Genomic DNA, 17,310 nt, shown 5'->3' with positions numbered 1-17,310 from the left:
GAGAAGTGAAATGTCAAAGACCAGGAAACATTCATAACCTGATAAAGGCTTCTCCTTTCTGGATCATGCATAGACAGTCAGCTAGTTAGAGAATATCTAGGTAGTGCCATCTGCAATTCAGACATGAGCCCTTATTCAGGTTTTGCTAAGGATGACTTGCATGCAATAGCTACCCAATAAATATCTGTTGACTGAAAGCACTGCCTATGTAAAATGGTGAATCAGGCCATGCATGACTGTGTTAAGCATGATTGAGGACTACAAAGAGCCTCTTATTTGTGTGGATTATATCTGAATATTTACCATATTGGAAATAAAAACAGAAATTTGTAAAATATAAGAATGTGCAAGTAGCCATTCCATTAGCCATCAGAACAAAGTCTACACCCCACAACAACATGTCGCTTCTGAAACACTCCACTGTACACTTCTGAAAGAATGAGTGTGACAAGGACAAATAGCATCTTAGTGTTTTGGTTTGAAAACAGTGTTTCTCTTGTGGGCCCCCCTGCAAGGGCTTCAGATGTCCTCAGGGGTCTCTGAACCACAGTTTGAGGAATTCTGATCTAGAGTTTTCAGAAACATTATTTCTAAGAAGCTAAACAAAAATACTGCATGTAAAATTACTTGTAAGACTTATTTGTAGCATATGTCCACATGGTTTAGACCTTGATTTTTAATTATCAGGAGAGGAAGCTAGATTGAGCTTCTGTTCTCTTCCCTTCAAATATTTCATGAATCAAGAGGAACTGTAATCGTAGAAGGGTTTTTATTTTTGTTTTGTAGATCTTCCAAATGATTGAATACCATTTTTCTGTTTTAAGACCTTTTTGGCCCTTCTATGAATAGATTGGTGTCTTTCCAATCAAATCCTTGCTAAACCTTGTATAGAACTGCCTTTCATTTAAGATTTGCTTGAACCAGGGTGATTTATCAGAGGCAGAAGTCCAGGAGACTGGCTTAGATAAGCAGGAAGGGGTTGAGCTGACACAGTGGAGGATTTACTGAGACCACAAACATGTGTATAGACTCCAACAGGTGAGGGAAGGAAGCCATCTCTTTCCTTTTCCTAGACAGCTTGAAGGATTAAGTCTCATTCTCAATGCTAGCTTCACTAGGGCAGACAAGGTGAAGATGGCATTGGCTTCAAAGTTACCAAGTCATTCCCAAAGAATTTTGTTCCAGGTGGCCCTGAGGGTCCCAAGGTTAATTCCCAACTAAAACCAAATTTGCAGGAAAACCATTTCCCTAGAGCCAATTTTCCAAATAACCATTTTGCTGAAAGATAGATTTTTTTCTTCGAAAATATTTTCACTGTATTAGCTGCACTGGGCCAAGCCCTCTACCACACTCCCAAAACACACACAAACACTCATACAACATACACACACTCATCTACATTTTTACCAGCCTTCAAATTAAGGAACATCTTCAACTTAAAACATGGTAGCAAAACAGCTCGAGTAAAACCTCCTCGACAGTTTCAGGTTAATTGATTATTTGGCCAATTGATTTTTCAGCCAATTAATTTTTTTAACAGAATTAACATTTTTAATAGCATTTCTTTTTTTTCTCTAAATTTTTTATTGTTATGTTAATCACCATACATCACATCATTAGTTTTTGATGTAGTGTTCCATGATTCATTGTTTATGTATAACACCCGGTGCTCCACACAGAATGTGCCCTCTTTAATACCCATCACCAGGCTAACCCATCCTCCCGCCCCCTCCCCTCTAGAACCCTCAGTTTGTTTTTCAGAGTCCATAGTCTCTCATGGTTCGTCTCCCCCTCCAATTTTCCCCCCTTCGTTCTTCCCCTCCTGCTATCTTCTTCTTTTTTTTTTCTTAACATATATTGCATTATTAGTTTCAGATGTACAGGTCTGTGATTCAACAGTCTTGCACAATTCACAGTGCTCACCATAGCACATACCCTCCCCAATGTCTATCACCCAGCCACCCCATCCCTCCCACCCCCCACCACTCCAGCAACCCTCAGTTTGTTTCCTGAGATTAAGAATTCCTCATATCAGTGAGGTCATATGATACATATCTTTCTCTGATTGACTTATTTCGCTCAGCGTAACACCCTCCAGTTCCATCCATGTCATTGCAAATGGCAAGATCTCATTCCTTTTGATGGCTGCATAATATTCCATTGTATATATATACCACATCTTTATCCATTCACCTGTCGATGGACATCTTGGCTCTTTCCACAGTTTGGATGTCCACAATAGTGGACATTGCTGCTATAAACATTGGGGTGCACATACCCCTTCGGATCCCTACACTTGTATCCTTGGGGTAAATACCCAGTAGTGCAATTGCTGGATCGTATGGAAGCTCTATTTTCAACTGTTTGAGGAACCTCCATACTGTTTTCCAGAGTGGCTGCACCAGCTTGCATTCCCACCAACAGTGTAGGAGGGTTCCCCTTTCTCCGCATCCCCACCAACATCTGTCATTTCCTGACTTGTTAATTTTAGCCATTCTGACTGGTGTGAGGTGGTATCTCATTGAGGTTTTGATTTGGATTTCCCTGATGCTGAGCGATGTTGAGCACTTTTTCATGTGTCTGTTGGCCATCTGGATGTCTTCTTTGGAAAAATGTCTGTTCATGTCTTCTGCCCATTTCTTGATTGGATTATTTATTCTTTGGGTGTTGAGTTTGATACGTTCTTTATAGATTTTGGATACTAGCCCTTTATCTGATATGTCATTTGCAAATATCTTCTCCCATTCTGTCGGTTGTCTTTCGGTTTTGTTGACTGTTTCTTTTGCTGTGCAAAAGCTTTTTATCTTGGGACGCCTGGGTGGCTCAGTCGTTAAGCGTCTGCCTTCAGCTCAGGTCATGATCGCAGGGTCCTGGGATCGAGCCCCACATCAGGCTCCCTGCTCCATGGGAAGCCTGCTTCTCCCTCTCCCACTCCCTCTGCTTGTGTTCCCCTCTCTCGCTATGTCTCTCTCTGTCAAATAAATAAGTAAAATCTTTTTTTTAAAAAAAAAGCCTTTTTATCTTGATGAAATCCCAATAGTTCATTTTTGCCCTTCCTTCCCTTGCCTTTGGCGATGTTTCTAGGAAGAAGTTGCTGTGGCTGAGGTCGAAGAGGTTGCTGCCTGTGTTCTCCTTTAGGTTTTTAAAGGACTCCTATCTCACGTTTAGGTCTTTCAACCATTTTGAGTCTATTTTTGTGTGTGGTGTAAGGAAATGGTCCAGTTTCATTCTTCTGCATGTGTTCAGCCAATTAATTTTTAACAAACTAGTTTTTCCTATCAACCACTCTGAAAAATTTGCATAGCTCTTTTCCTCTGTGGACATATATGGAACTAACATAGATGAGCCCCTGAGAAAGGCTGAGGAAACATCTAGTCTGCCAGAGATGCATAAAGCATTTGTTGGGAGGCAAAAGGAAGACTACACCACTGTGCAATGAGAATCCCTCTGGACAGACCAGTTGTAGTTGATTGACTTCCTATATGCTCAGCCTCTGTCTCATCAATAGGGTAGGAATAATAATGATTATACCTCTCACAGCTCTGGTAAAGAGTAAAGGAAAGACAGCATGTAAAGCACATAGTTCAATGGTTAGCACAGAGACAGGGATCAATACCTACTAGCTGTTATTGTTAACTGTTATCATTAATGACTGAAAATAGTTCCTCATAATGACACTTTCTCACCTCCAGGCCTAGAGCCCTCACTCTTCCAGCTCTCTAGCCACCATACCCTCTCCAGCCTCATTTAAATGTCATTTCCCCCAAAAAACCTTCTCTGGTCCCCTAGACTAGCTTAGGGCCCCTGTATATCCCTGGTCTTAACCCTCATTGCCACTTATAGAAACAGATTGTTCAGTTGTGTGCTTTTTATGAAAACAAACACCCTGAGAGCAGAAACCATCTCCATACTGGTTCCTCTGATATGCATCATCCCTAGCACAGTGCTTATGGAAGATGGATGAATGAATAAGGCATCAGCTAGAAGCATCATACTGAAGCCTGGTCCTGACAATGGGGCAAAGCCACCACACAGCTGCACAGGCATGCCTTAGACCACAGGGTCTATGAGAAAGACCTGAGAAGGTCTGGAGGGGAGGGCTCTGTTGAGCTTCTCCAGCAGGCCCCAGAAACCTGTGAGTTGGCTTCCATTTTTGACTTCTAGATCCTATGTCCCTTCCAACCTCCAGACATGACCTCTCTGGGCCACTGGAGAGTCTCTTTCCCATTGGAATTGCAGGATAGTAGAAGGTCTACTGATCTAGGAGCAGAAAGCTTAAGCTGTGATTCTTTCACTATGTGCTTTTGATTAAGTGCCTTCACCTCTCTGAGTCCTGCTTTCTCTAGTAGAACAGCTGAGTCATCTCTTTCTACAATTCTATGAGGTAGGAGCAGGATCAGCTTCCAGACAAATATCTGGTCTCAGACTTTAATGAGATCTGTCCTATCTCTATCCTTTTTTATCCCTCCCTCCCTTTCTTCTTTATGTAGCAAATACGTGCTATTTACCCTGAACCAGATACAACCTGGCATTCAGTTATAGAGAGGTAGACAGAATAAACAGGATCCTTGCCTTCCTGCTACTTATGTTCTAGCAGGAGAGGCACAAATAAGCAGGATAACTTCAGCCATTTAGATGATAAGAGTGATGGGTATTAAGGAGGGCACATACTGCATGGAGCACTGGGTGTTATACGCAAACAATGAATCATGGAACACTGCATCAAAAACTAATGATGTACTGTATGGTGACTAACATAACATAATAAAATAAATAAAAGCAGTAAAATGGGATAGTGTGATAGATAATAATCCTAAAATAATCCTAAAAATAAACGCAGTAAAATGGGATAGTGTGATTAGATAATAATCCTAATCTAAATAGGAACACCCTATTTAGATTAGGTGGTCAGGGGATGCCCCTCAGAGGTGGTTGCATTTGAGCTGAGACCTGAATGAAGAGATGAAGCTGACAGTGGGCAATTTGAGATTAGTTCAAAGGCCCAAGGACTTGGGTAGGGGAAGTGCTCTAGGAAGAAAAAGAAGCAAGATTGCATGGTGATAGCAAACAAGTGGGCGAGATCCAGGTGATGTCAGTCCTTATGGGCCCTGGTCAGGGGTTTGAATATAGCTTCCATTACAAGGGGTAGCACTGGAGGAGAATATTATGCAGGGGAGTGACATGCTCTGATTTATATTTTTAAAAGATTTCTGGTTGTGGTGCAGAAAATGAATTCCTACCTGTCATGTTCCAACTGCAACTTGAAAATAGTGTGATTAATCCCCTGGTTGCTGGCAAAGCACCAGAAACATGGATGACATTATATTTGCTGATAATAAAGGACACTTTTTCCATCCTGAGCTGACAAATATGTTAAATAAACTGTTTCTAGTTAACTAAAATGAACAGTGTTGACTTGTGTGTTAGACATTTTTTTCCAAAAAGGATTTGTGTATTTATGGTGATATTAATAACTGAAGAATTGGAAATGTACAGTTCCATAGCCACTTGACAGGGCAATAGCTTTTTGGTGGTTTAAAGGAGATTGCATTTTGTTCTATATGCATAAGCAATTACTGTTTATTTCATTATAATCTGGCAGATATATTGAATTTCCCACCCAGCAGTGGTTCTGCTAGGTTCCCTATCCTGAACATTCAACGAGGCCAGTTATTATGTACAGAATGAAATGACAGCATGCGACAACAGATGACCAAATAACGACTTGATAGGGTGGCTTCTTGACAAAGCAAAATAGTTATAGAGCATGACATGTTTCCTGGTCTTTGAAATCTACTTTTTGAAAGCATTTTGGATTTTTAAAGTCAACTTTAGTAATTAGACTTAGACCTTGAGTTATGAACTTTGGAAGCTCTTTGCACACCAAAGAATAGTGACTGTAGTTGCTAAATATGTGCAAACTCTACAATAAATGCAATGTATTCCATTATCTTAGTTGAGCCTTACAAAACCCCTATGAGGAATAGGTGATGAGAAAGCTGAGGCTCAAAAAGGGTGCAAGATTTGTCCAAGATCACATAGCTAATAGTTGGTGGAGCTACTTTAGCTTGCCTTCCAATCAGGGGAAAAATAAGTAAAAAGTGGTGCTGCACTGGGCCCCAAATGGAGACAAATAGAAGGTATGCTAGGGCTGTAGGTGTATTGGAAGTCACATCTCATTGAATGGACTAATATTCTAATATTCTTCTGCACGTTGCCCCCAGGTATAAGATTAGATGAGGTAAACAATGGATAGAGTGAAGGACCATCTGTGCCGGGCAAAATGTAGACCCATGAAATAGCCTAGAATAAAATCTTTAGAATTCAGATGTAATTTCCACTAGGTCACCAAAATCATCAAGTTTAGTAAATCTTAGCCTTTTTGAAGTTAGACCTACTAAGAATATGATAAAGTTATGAAACATGACCCAGATAGATGAGTTTTTATGATTATGAAGCTATCTGAGGTTTGTCCTGAACCCCTGAAGCTCATCCATAGACATCCATAGACACCCTTCAATCAGCCACTCATTTTAAATGAGAACACTGAGACCCAGAGAATGGTCTTACTTAAGGTCACACAGAAAATTGGTGCATATATAAGCTCAAAAATCTAAGTCCTCTCACTTTTAATAGTTCCCAGATTCTATTCTGCAGGCTCTACACTCTGGGAACTGTTCCATTTGAAATGACTGGCTCTCATCCTGAAAGTTTCCCCTTCTGCTTTCGGAGTACTCATATAGCTTTTACTTTATGAAATTTTGATAGTAATAAATGATAATTACTGTTCTCAATTTTAATTTTTGTTTTGAATGTCATCATCTAGCTATATAAAAAATTGATAGTTCCCTCTGGTACCGAATTTCTCCTGAAAGTTGTACATATCCCAAAACTCTAAAATGCTAGGAATCACTGCTTTTGTTCACATGCCTCTCTATCTCCTCATCTCCCACCTGGAACGGGTGCAAAGCATATAGGAACATCAGCCTTATCCTTGAATCTGATGTTTAACAGAAGTGAGGGGGCTGTACAGGCCCTGATTCCTTCTGCATATTCATATTGCACATATTGAAAGGGAAAAAAAGAGGAAGGAAGAGTCTGTAGGTTAAAAGAGACCAGATTGGGGTGCCTGGGTGGCTCAGTTGTTAAGCATCTGCCTTCGGCTCAGGTCATGATCCCAGGGTCCTGGGATCGAGCCCCGCATTGGGCTGCCTGCTCCGCAGGAAACCTGCTTCTCCCTCTGCCTCTGCCCCTGCTTGTGTTCCCAGTCTCACTGTCTCTCTCCCTCTCTCTGTCAAATAAATAAATAAATAAAAGAGACCGGAGGAACATATCAACCAAACACAATGTACTAACTTCTCTGGGCCCTGATTCAAGTATTTTTTTTTTTAAAGATCTTATTTAGAGAGCACAAGCAGGGGGAGCAGCAGGTAGAGGGAGAAGCAGGCTCCCGACTGAGCAGGGAGCCCAATGCAAATAATTCAAATAAACCAACTTAAAAACATGTGAAACAATTTGAACATTGGACAGATAATTGATGATATAAAGAATTAACTATTTTTAAGGTGTGAATTTAGTAGTGTTGTGGTTATGTTTTTAAGAATTCTGATCTTTTAAAAATGCATACTGAATATTTACAGAAGAAATTATATGATGTCGGGAATTCATTTCCAAATAACCTATTGGTGGTAGACGGGTGGTGGTCGGAGGCACCTGGTGGTAGTTGACATGAAGAAAGATTGGCCATGATTTGGTGACAGTTGATCATGGGGAACAGAAACATGGGAGGTGATGGTATGATAGTCTGTACTTCATGTAGGTTTGAAATTTTCTATAATAAAAGCTTTTTTAAAGGGAGAAACAGTAAGCAAAAGGGACAACCCTAGTACATTCTTCAAGGGAATGCAAATTCCTACAACATTTCAGCAGGGGCTTTGGGCAATACTTATCAAAGTCCTTAAAATAATACATACCCCTTGTGATGTTAATTTTTTTTAAGTATTAACAAATATTTATTGAGGTATAATTGTACGTATCTAAAGCGCACAATTTGGTAAGCTTTGACAAATATCTATACCTGTATAACCATCACCACAATCAAAATAATAAACATATCTACTGCCCACAAATTTTCTCCTACCCCTTGATGATTCCTCCTTCCTGCCTCTCTTCCCATCTCAAGGCAACATCCATCTGCTTAATATCACTAAAGAATAGTTGCATCTTTTTAGACTTTCTATGAATTGGATTTTGTAGTAATTATTTTTTTTAATCTGGCTTTTTTTTTTTACTCAGCATAATTATCTTGAGATTTACCTATGTTTTATGTATCAATATTCCATTCCTTTTTGTTGCTAAGTACTATTCTACTGTATGGATGTACCACATTTTATTGGTTGTTGTGATGGTTAACTTTATGTAATTACTTAGCTAGACTATGGTGGCAGGTTTTTTGACCAAACACTAGTCTAGATGTTGCTATAATGGTGTTTTTAAAGATGTGATTGACATTTACAATCAGTTGACTTTAAATAAAGCAGTATTTCCAGGATATGAGTGATCCCATCCAATTAGATGAAGGTCTGACAAGGAAAGACTGAGGTCTCCTGTAAAAGAAGGAATTCTATCTCCAGACAGCAATGCAGAAACTCTGGTTTTCTTGGCTTTGGACTCAGGACTGTAGCATCAGCTCTTGCCTGACTCCTTTGCCTACAAGCTTGCCCTATGCATTTTAGACTTGCCGGCACCTACAATCATATGAGCTAATCCTTTAAAATAAATTCCTTATATTCATTAAAATATGTATCTTATTTCTGTTTCTCTAGAGAACCCTGACTAATATACTCCTTTACCCAGCACTTCTGCTTATAGAAATTTATCCAAAGAAAGTTATTGTACAAATATCCAAAAACACATGTTCAAGGCATTGTTTTAACACTTAAAGATTGGAAACAATCAAAACGTCCACCTGTGGGGGACCATTTAAAAAATTATTGTAAAACTGCAATGTAAATATGTAGAGCATTCTGGCACTGTAATTTGTCTATCTTGTGCATATATTATATGACTGTTAAAAAGAATAAGGTAGACCTTTTTTTAAAAAAGGTATGTATTAGTCATACTATTAAGTAATAAACAGCAGGTTAAAAACCCTGTTTGATTTTCATTTTTGAAAGTTGTTAATACTGAGGATGGAATTATAAAGAAACTTACATTTTCTTCCTATAAATATGTCTATATTGGCTACATTTTTTAAATAGCATATTTTGACTGAATTAATGAATCAAATCAATTCGACCTAAATTTAAACAAAAAGCAAGATCAGACAGACTTCTGCTGCCCTCTCCCATGCTATGTTTATTAATAATTAGCTTTTAGTCAAATTGTTTACATTGCTTATTCATGAAACATTTCTATACTAATCAAATAATAAAATGGACAGATAGGCAGTTATCTAGATATTCAAGTTTTAAAAAGAAAACTCTTCTGACGATTTTTGTTTCATAATTCACTTGAGTCCCGTTCCACAGTTCAGGGAAGACAAACAAGATAGGAAAAAAAGGATTTTCTCTGCAATATACAGATAATGACCTCATTATCTATTTTAATTTGACAATGTAGAGGCAGTCTAAGTTCTCTATGACTCAAATTCTATTTGAAGAAACTAAAATTAATAAGTCATGGCTTCATGATAATGGCTGTGCCTCTTTGCAAGCTTACAGAGTTTTCCTTCTCTGGGCCCCACTCTAGGACATGCCGTGGCCTCTACAAGTCCATTTCTTTTTAATCACCTTGTAGTCTAACTTTTTATTTTGAAATGTTGGTATAAACACAAACTTGTGGGGGGAGGGGAATGAAATGTGAAAAGATCCTTATTAGCATAATACACTTCCAATAAATTGGGTAAGTTTCTTTATGGCCTGTGGAAATGAAAGCCACAGGGTGCACAGAGTGGGCAGTCACTTTCCAGCCATGTCCTTGTGTGTGCAAGCACAATAAAATTGTGTAGAAAAATGTATTGTTTGCAGTAACCTTGATTGCATCTTCCAGTGTCTAGTTCAGTTCCCTCTGCTCAGTATTTATTATTGCTCTCCTTCAAAAAATTATCTTCTCTAATGATAAAGTGGAGAGCACAGAAAGTAATGGAAAGTTCCTCCTATGGAGACAATAAGCTTTAATACATTTAATACATAATCACCTCAAGGAGAAATGCCCTTATTGTGTTTAAGAGCAGAAGTACAGCATTTTGTCTTTCACTTTGTTTTTATCTTTTAAGAAAACATTTTTAGTGAACATATGCTGTTGTTGCAAGAGATAAAGCTGCTCTTGATTCAACTAAGGTTAGGACAAAGATGTCTGGAAAATGATGCTGACTGCCTAAAAATGCCATTTACCTGAAGATAAGGAAGCTGGGGATCAGCTCTTAGGTCTTAGCAGACAGGATGCATGTCCACTGACCTTTCTAGGAACAAACAGCATCACTAGAATCCCTGAGACACTCTTAGGATGTTTGTGAACTGGATTGTTTTATATTTCTGCTGGTTTTGATGTTGGATAGTGTCTAGTAATGACCCTTTTAGTTAACAGAGGCATCCTGCATATACTGACACTTCTGGTCAGCGAGTCCTACATCTCGGACAAACTCTCCCCCTTCTCCTTTGCAAGCTGAAGACGTCAAACTTCTTTCCGACTTGAGCAACCTAAGTCCACATACTGGGACCTTCTCTCAGTTCTCACTGCAGTGGGCATATTTCCCAAGAGTGTTCCCAGTCCCCATCTTCTGCCCTTTCCACCCCAAATAGATCCTATACCTGCAGCCCTGTGATGTCATTTTCCCCAGATTTTGACCATGGTATAGAAATATGCCTCATGATGAGCTGGTGGCATAAAGGAAAACCTCGCTCTAATCAATATGCGAGTCTTTCGAACCAGTTTGAGATCATCCATGAGCCAGGGGAGGAGTGGGACAAAAGTTCCCAGACCCCATACATTCATCCCACCATTCTTCTGTTGAAAAACAACTGAAAGTGGCAAGAGAGAGAGCTGGCCGCAGGAAGGCCATCAGAAAAGCCAGCAATGGTGTAAGAAGTCAGGAGATATGTGGTGGATAAAATAAACATTAGTAGCACTATATTTTTTCATAGGAGAGCTTAAGAGGAAGAGCTTTAAGGTCAGATAGACTCTGTTCCAAGGCCCTTACTTCAACAAGTCACTTAACCTCTCTTCTCCCCACTCTCCTTACTCCTAAAATAAGAGAAATAGTATGTACTTCATCAAGTTTGAAGGTCCAAGTGAGATAAAACATGAAAGCATTTGGCATGGTGCCTGGCCTACTAATAACCGTCATTGGGGATTGCCATCCAGTAGTAGTAGAATTGTCCTCAGTCTCTTATATAGCATCACCACATGCCCTGTTTCAGGTACGGTAAGAAAACCAGGGACATGAGAGACCAAAGGGCTTGTCCTTTTCAACCTCCTAGAAAATTTCCATTCCCATTCCTCATGACTCATCGCTTAGCTTTTCCAGTGACTGGCCCATGGAGCTCAACACATCCCTCTTGAGTGACAGCAAGACTTGAGCATAATGGAGAATTCAGTAGTTTGGAAACCTAAGAGATGGTATTTGCATAAGTAAAAAAAAAAAAAAAGAAACAACTCAGAGATGTTTTCCAAGTTTGCCTCTCCTCTATGCCAAGTGGGTGATCTTTGATGATTCTTTCAAGATAACTGAGCTCCAACTTCCTCATCTATAGAATGGGGAAGTTTTCTGGGGAGAAAAAATGAGATGTAGTGTGTGAACGTGTTGCTAAACTCCCAGGATTTTATCATGATTTATGCTGTGAATCATATAGGCTGAGCAAGTAGAGGTGTGTGTGAGTGCATACATGCACACATAAACACATTTATTATACAGACACATATGGCTAGGAAAAGAAAAGTCAATCTAAAACCAGACAAATGCCAATACTTCATATGGGGAAGAGAGAAAAAAAAAGGAGCAAGAGGATTAAAGTCTCTATCAACTGATAAAAGGATTGAAACAGGGGCTGTAGAAAATGATCAAGTAGAGAGAAACATGCTTAGCACCACAATTTGCCAGTTGCCCTCTGATCTTCCCTTGGCCACTTTAATTCTGGCTATGAGAAATTCAGTGACAGCAGTTTGCTCCCCAACATCCTTAATGCTTCCTACATTTGCTCCTGGGAGATTGCCACCATTGGGACATGTCATTATTGTCTCTCCCTGAGCCACCCCCAGATGCTCTGTTAGGAACTTTAGTCCTGTTTTCTTCCACAGTAGATGAAAGATACTGTCAATAACTTCAAAAGTCTTATTACCAGATGCCCATAATGGTACAGTGTTACCTAAGCGTGAGTCTGTGCCTTCCTGTTCTAAATATCTCCCTTTGTATAAAGAACCACAGGCACTACAACGATCACAATTTCAGTACATGATGCATGCAGGTTCATTTGCCCTCTCCTTGCTTCTGAGGCAAATGTTAGAATAACCCAGGTCAAAAATTTGGAAAATGGGAAGCTTTTAATGGCTTCCTCTTGACTGGCCTGCAGGGATTCAGCTCTTATTGCTGGGTGCCTTGTACAATGCCAGATTCACACACTTCAAGGTAGAAACACAAGGAATGTTGGTTTGAAATCCTATTCAGGATAAGCCATCTGCACACCATTAGGTTAGATGGCTTGGTCATTTTTATTCAGACATTCAGCTGAAAATTTGATGCTGTAACTTCTGAAGCAGAGCGACAGAAATGTACAATAGTTACTAGTGTAGGCTCCACCTAATCTGCTTGCATTCAACACTCGTCCCTGCCCTCCACTAGCCACATGACCTCAGGCAAGCTCACTGCGCACTCCAAGCCTCAGTCTCCCCATCTGTATAATGGTCCTAGAAATAGCACCTACCTAAGAAAGGTGTTATGAGCATTAGGTAAGAAACCGGTCTGTGAAGAAACTAGCACAATGTCTGGAGATTGAAAAATGTCAATGCTTGTTATCATAAACATTTTTATTAATAAAGCAATGCCAACTTGCTTAATATCTTCCCAGGCCTCACAAACAGAACTTAAAAGTGCGGGTGCCCAGCAGTCCCTTTTAATGTCATTGAAGCAGCAGTAAAATGTTTAAAAGACTGTTTATGCATTAGCAATTTTTTTTTTTAAATCTACTCTAACCTGGAGGCTTTTCTTTGGTAGACACAATGCAGTAAGATCCAATGAAATTCAATTACCGCTTGATTGAGTCAGGCCAACCCAGAAGGGAATTATACATTTAAAATCAACAGAATTGCATTTGGTCCCTTTTGCAGGCTCAGCAATTGCTCCCTGAAGAGTTCCTCACAAGATCAGAGGTGGCCCCACTGCCTTCCAGATTCTGTCAACCAACATGCTCTATCTGTACAGAACAGTTTTTTCCTTGTCTAGGTTCTAAATGAATGATATTTGCTTCCAAAATTATTATAGCTGCTAAACGCATGCTGACTATAAAAAATCTCTCCCTCCAAAACAAACCATACATATTTATGCATGTATATGTATCTGATGCTTTAAAAGAACCTCTCCATTAAAATATGTGTTTAGTAATACATATTATCATACAGCCTTAAAAATGTTCAGTGATATGAATTATTATACTCAGACTATTTTGAGCTGACATGCTCTTTCTTTATAAATGATCCCTACTCCCTTCCACAGAATAGGCATTAGCTTGGAACTCACTTCCATTTCCCCCTCTTTCTCTTGATTTCATCCCAGTGTGACTGGTGGGCAAAATACCAAGCTGTAAATCACTGGCATTAATAAGCAGATTTGTTAGTGATTTTTGTGTATGTGTGCCTTGTACAGATAACCACAATTAACATTTACTGTAAATCAACATAATAAATTAGGGATAGGGGAAGTGTTGATAGTCAGCCGATTGCATAGAAAAAAAAAAAAAAAACGAAACCCACCCAATTCTTTTATTCTCCCACTCCCCGCTGCCCCCACCGTGCCCAAAGACTGCAGACCCAGTCTGTGCGTGTCAGCTGAGGGAACTGGGGTTTTGGAAGCACCACTGATCCTGGCATCTGGAGAGCAAGTCTGCATATCTCTAAATAGTTGCAGCAGGTGACATGGCCCTGCCTGCTATTTTTGTTTTATATGTTGTTTACGCTAAGAAAATCTTTCCAAACTTCATCTTAAGATAAAGACCCAAATTTGTAACCTGGCCGGCAATACCCCACAGTGAGGGCCCCTGAGGACTTCTTCATCTCATCTGAAACCATTCATTCTCTTTTCCTACCATGTTCCAATTTTCCCAGACATATTTCATCTCTTCTCATGTGCGGTGCTCCTGGCCTGTGCAGGATCTTGGTACATGCTCTTTCTTACCTATTTTTTAACAGCTTTATTGAGATATAATCCACATACTATACAATTCATTCACTTAAAATATACACTTTGATGGTTTTCAGTATATTCACAGAGTTGTGCGTCAGTCACCACAGTCAATTCTAGAGCATTTTCATTGCCCAAAAAAGAAATCCTGCATCACTTAGCCATCATCCCCAATTCTCCTATTCCTATCACCACCAGCCCCAGCCCTAGGCAAAGGCCAGCCTGTTGTTTGTCTCCATAGTTTGGCCTTTTCTGAACATTTCATACAAATGGAATCCTACAATGTGTGGTCCTTTGTGACTGACTTCTTCCACTTAGCAGAAGGTTCTCAAGGTTCGTCCGTGTTGTAGCGTGCATCAACACTTCATTCTTTCTCACGGATAGATAATATTCCATTGTGTGGATGCACCACATTTTATCTATCCATTTATCAGTTGATAAACATTTGAGTTTTCACTTTTTGGCTATTATGACTAGTGCTGTTATGAGCATTCCTATACAAGTTTTTGTGCAGACAAATGTTACCATTTTTCTTGAGTATGTATCTAGAAGTGGAATTGCTGGATCATATGCTAACTCTATGTTTAACCATTTGAAAAACTGCCAGACTGCTTTTCCAAAGTGGCTGCACCATTTTACATTTCCATCAGCAATATACAGAAGTCCCAATCTGTCTAATTAGAACTTGTATTCCAATTTTATCTTGTTGTTCTTACCCAATCTTACCAACACTTGTTATTCCAGTCTTATACTCTTTTTGATTATAGCCTAGTGGATATATAGTTATATTTCATTGTGTTTTCATTCTTAACTTTCGATTTGGATAATTTCTACCCATTTTTCAAGCTGCAGCTTAAGAGTCACTTCCACAGGGAATCTTACCTTGACCACCCCACCCCAGACTGGCCTCGGGCTCCTCTCAGAAAACCTAATCTTTTCCCTCTACACTTGAAGTTCCACATGGGCAGGGCCCATCCTAGACTCCTTACTCTACCCCAGCATCTCACCATTGTATGAACTACTAGCTGCTTGCTAAAAATTTGTGGAATAATGACATATTACAAAATACTGAGAAAAAGGTGTACATTATCTGAAAATCACCTGTATGAGAATAATTGGCATGATTACCTTTAAAGCTGTTTCATTTTTCAACATTCCTACAAACCAAACCATTGGGAAACATTTTAATATCTCTGGCAAGGGGAGGAAAGGAACTCTACAATGTACCCGTGACGAATGCTTCTATTTTCCTGAATTGTACCAAACCATACACCTTTCTGGTTGATAAGAAACAGGAGGAGCCTCGGTATATACAAGCAAAATCAAGTAGATTGTGTAAATAGCTCTCTCTTAAGTCAAGCAATAAATAAAAAAGACTGGGTTTCTGAGAAATAAGGAACTCAGGGGGACGGGACTTCCCTGCACTGGTTGTCAATGAAGCTACGTCCCTAGAGATTCTGGTTGAGTAGGTCTAGGACAAGGCCCTGGAATGTATGTTTTTAACAAGTCCTCTAGTGATTGCAATGCTAGTGGGCCCATGAGCTTCACTTGGAAAAACTCTTCATCCTACTTAATATTCTCATCACTTGACAGAAACAGGTTAATGTAGAAGTTAAAAACGCAAGCTCTGGAGTCAGATACCAATTTAAATCCCTGCCCAATTTACTAGCTATGTGGCTTAGGACAAATTACTTAATCTTTCTAAGACCATTTCTTATTCTGTAAAGGGGGAGGGGGGCAATAAAGTGCCTATGTCATAGAATTGCCATGGGCATTCAATTAAATAATGAGTATAAAACACAATATCTGGCACACAAGAAATGCTCCAATGTTGGGGTGCCTGAGTGGCTTAGTTGGTTGAGCATCTGACTCTTGGTTTTGGCTCAGGTCACGATCCCATGGGTTGTAAGATCAAGCCCCACATCGGACTCTGTGCTCAGTGCGAAGTCTGCTTGAAGAGTCTCTCCCTCTGCCTCTCCCTTGGCTCACTCTCTCTCTCTCAAATAAATAAATAAAATTTTCAGGAAAAAAGCTATTGTTATTACTATCTTATCATTATATTATTATATAAAGTATAAGATTATGTACACAACAAATCTGTTTTAAAGAGATCAGTTTTGCTTAGTAAGAAAAATACTTTCTAGTATTAATTGGGAAATTACAGGTTCATCAATGGCTTTATCATTATTGTTGCTTTCATAGATAATTTTCCAAGTGGTACTTTGCTGATATCACTGCTATTGCTGTTACGTGCCTTCCTAATACTCAAGGAATAATTTAGTCATTTCTTATGAAGCAGAACTTTGGCTCCTATATTAAATTATAGTTTACCACCTAGTTCACAACATGAGCTACTATGCTGGATATAACATATTTCCTTAGATGTCATTTATTGAGCAGAAAGTATTATCCCCAAAATCTTATTTTTCTCTGTTAGGTAATATATTAAGCCTGAATGCTTTCCTGATAGAACTTACTCTCTAAAATAGAAGTTCTAAAGTTCAACCAAATTAGTATCGATCTGTCACCTTACAGAATCAAGAATGTTCATTCGTTTATCCAAGTCCTGTGTACTAAGTGCCTAACAAGTGTCAGGCATTCAGGATACACAGAGAAGAAGAAAATCAAGATGCCATCATCATGGAAATCTTCGTGAAAAGATGGGGTCATCATGCCTTTTCCATGAAGTAATTAAGAACATCATGAAGATAGTGTGCTATTGATGAGTGCTATGAATGATGTTAACCAGGGCAGTGGGATAGGAAATGTCTATGGGAAAGGAGTTATTTTAGATTAATAGTCAGGAAAAGGCTCTCCCATGAGATGACTTTAGAATACCAACAAGGAGCCAGCCTATGGAAAATGCCAGAGGACAGACTGAGGAAAAGAGAACAGTCAATGAAATGACCATAAGCCAG

General features: G+C 39.3%; 1 protein-coding gene across 1 annotated transcript in view; it reads left to right on the top strand.

Annotated features, from left to right (window-relative positions):
* Positions 1-17,310, top strand: part of SYNPR (synaptoporin) — a 306,624-nt gene that overhangs the window by 242,873 nt on the left and 46,441 nt on the right. The window lies entirely within an intron of this gene.

The sequence above is a fragment of the Eumetopias jubatus genome, unplaced genomic scaffold (genome assembly GCF_037043125.1).
Source record: "Eumetopias jubatus isolate StellerSeaLion01/CBP00866 unplaced genomic scaffold, mEumJub1_p1.0 scaffold_1, whole genome shotgun sequence".
NCBI lineage: Eukaryota > Metazoa > Chordata > Mammalia > Carnivora > Otariidae > Eumetopias > Eumetopias jubatus.
Note: the sequence above shows the minus strand (reverse complement) of the source record. Positions and strands in the feature narration are given on the sequence as shown.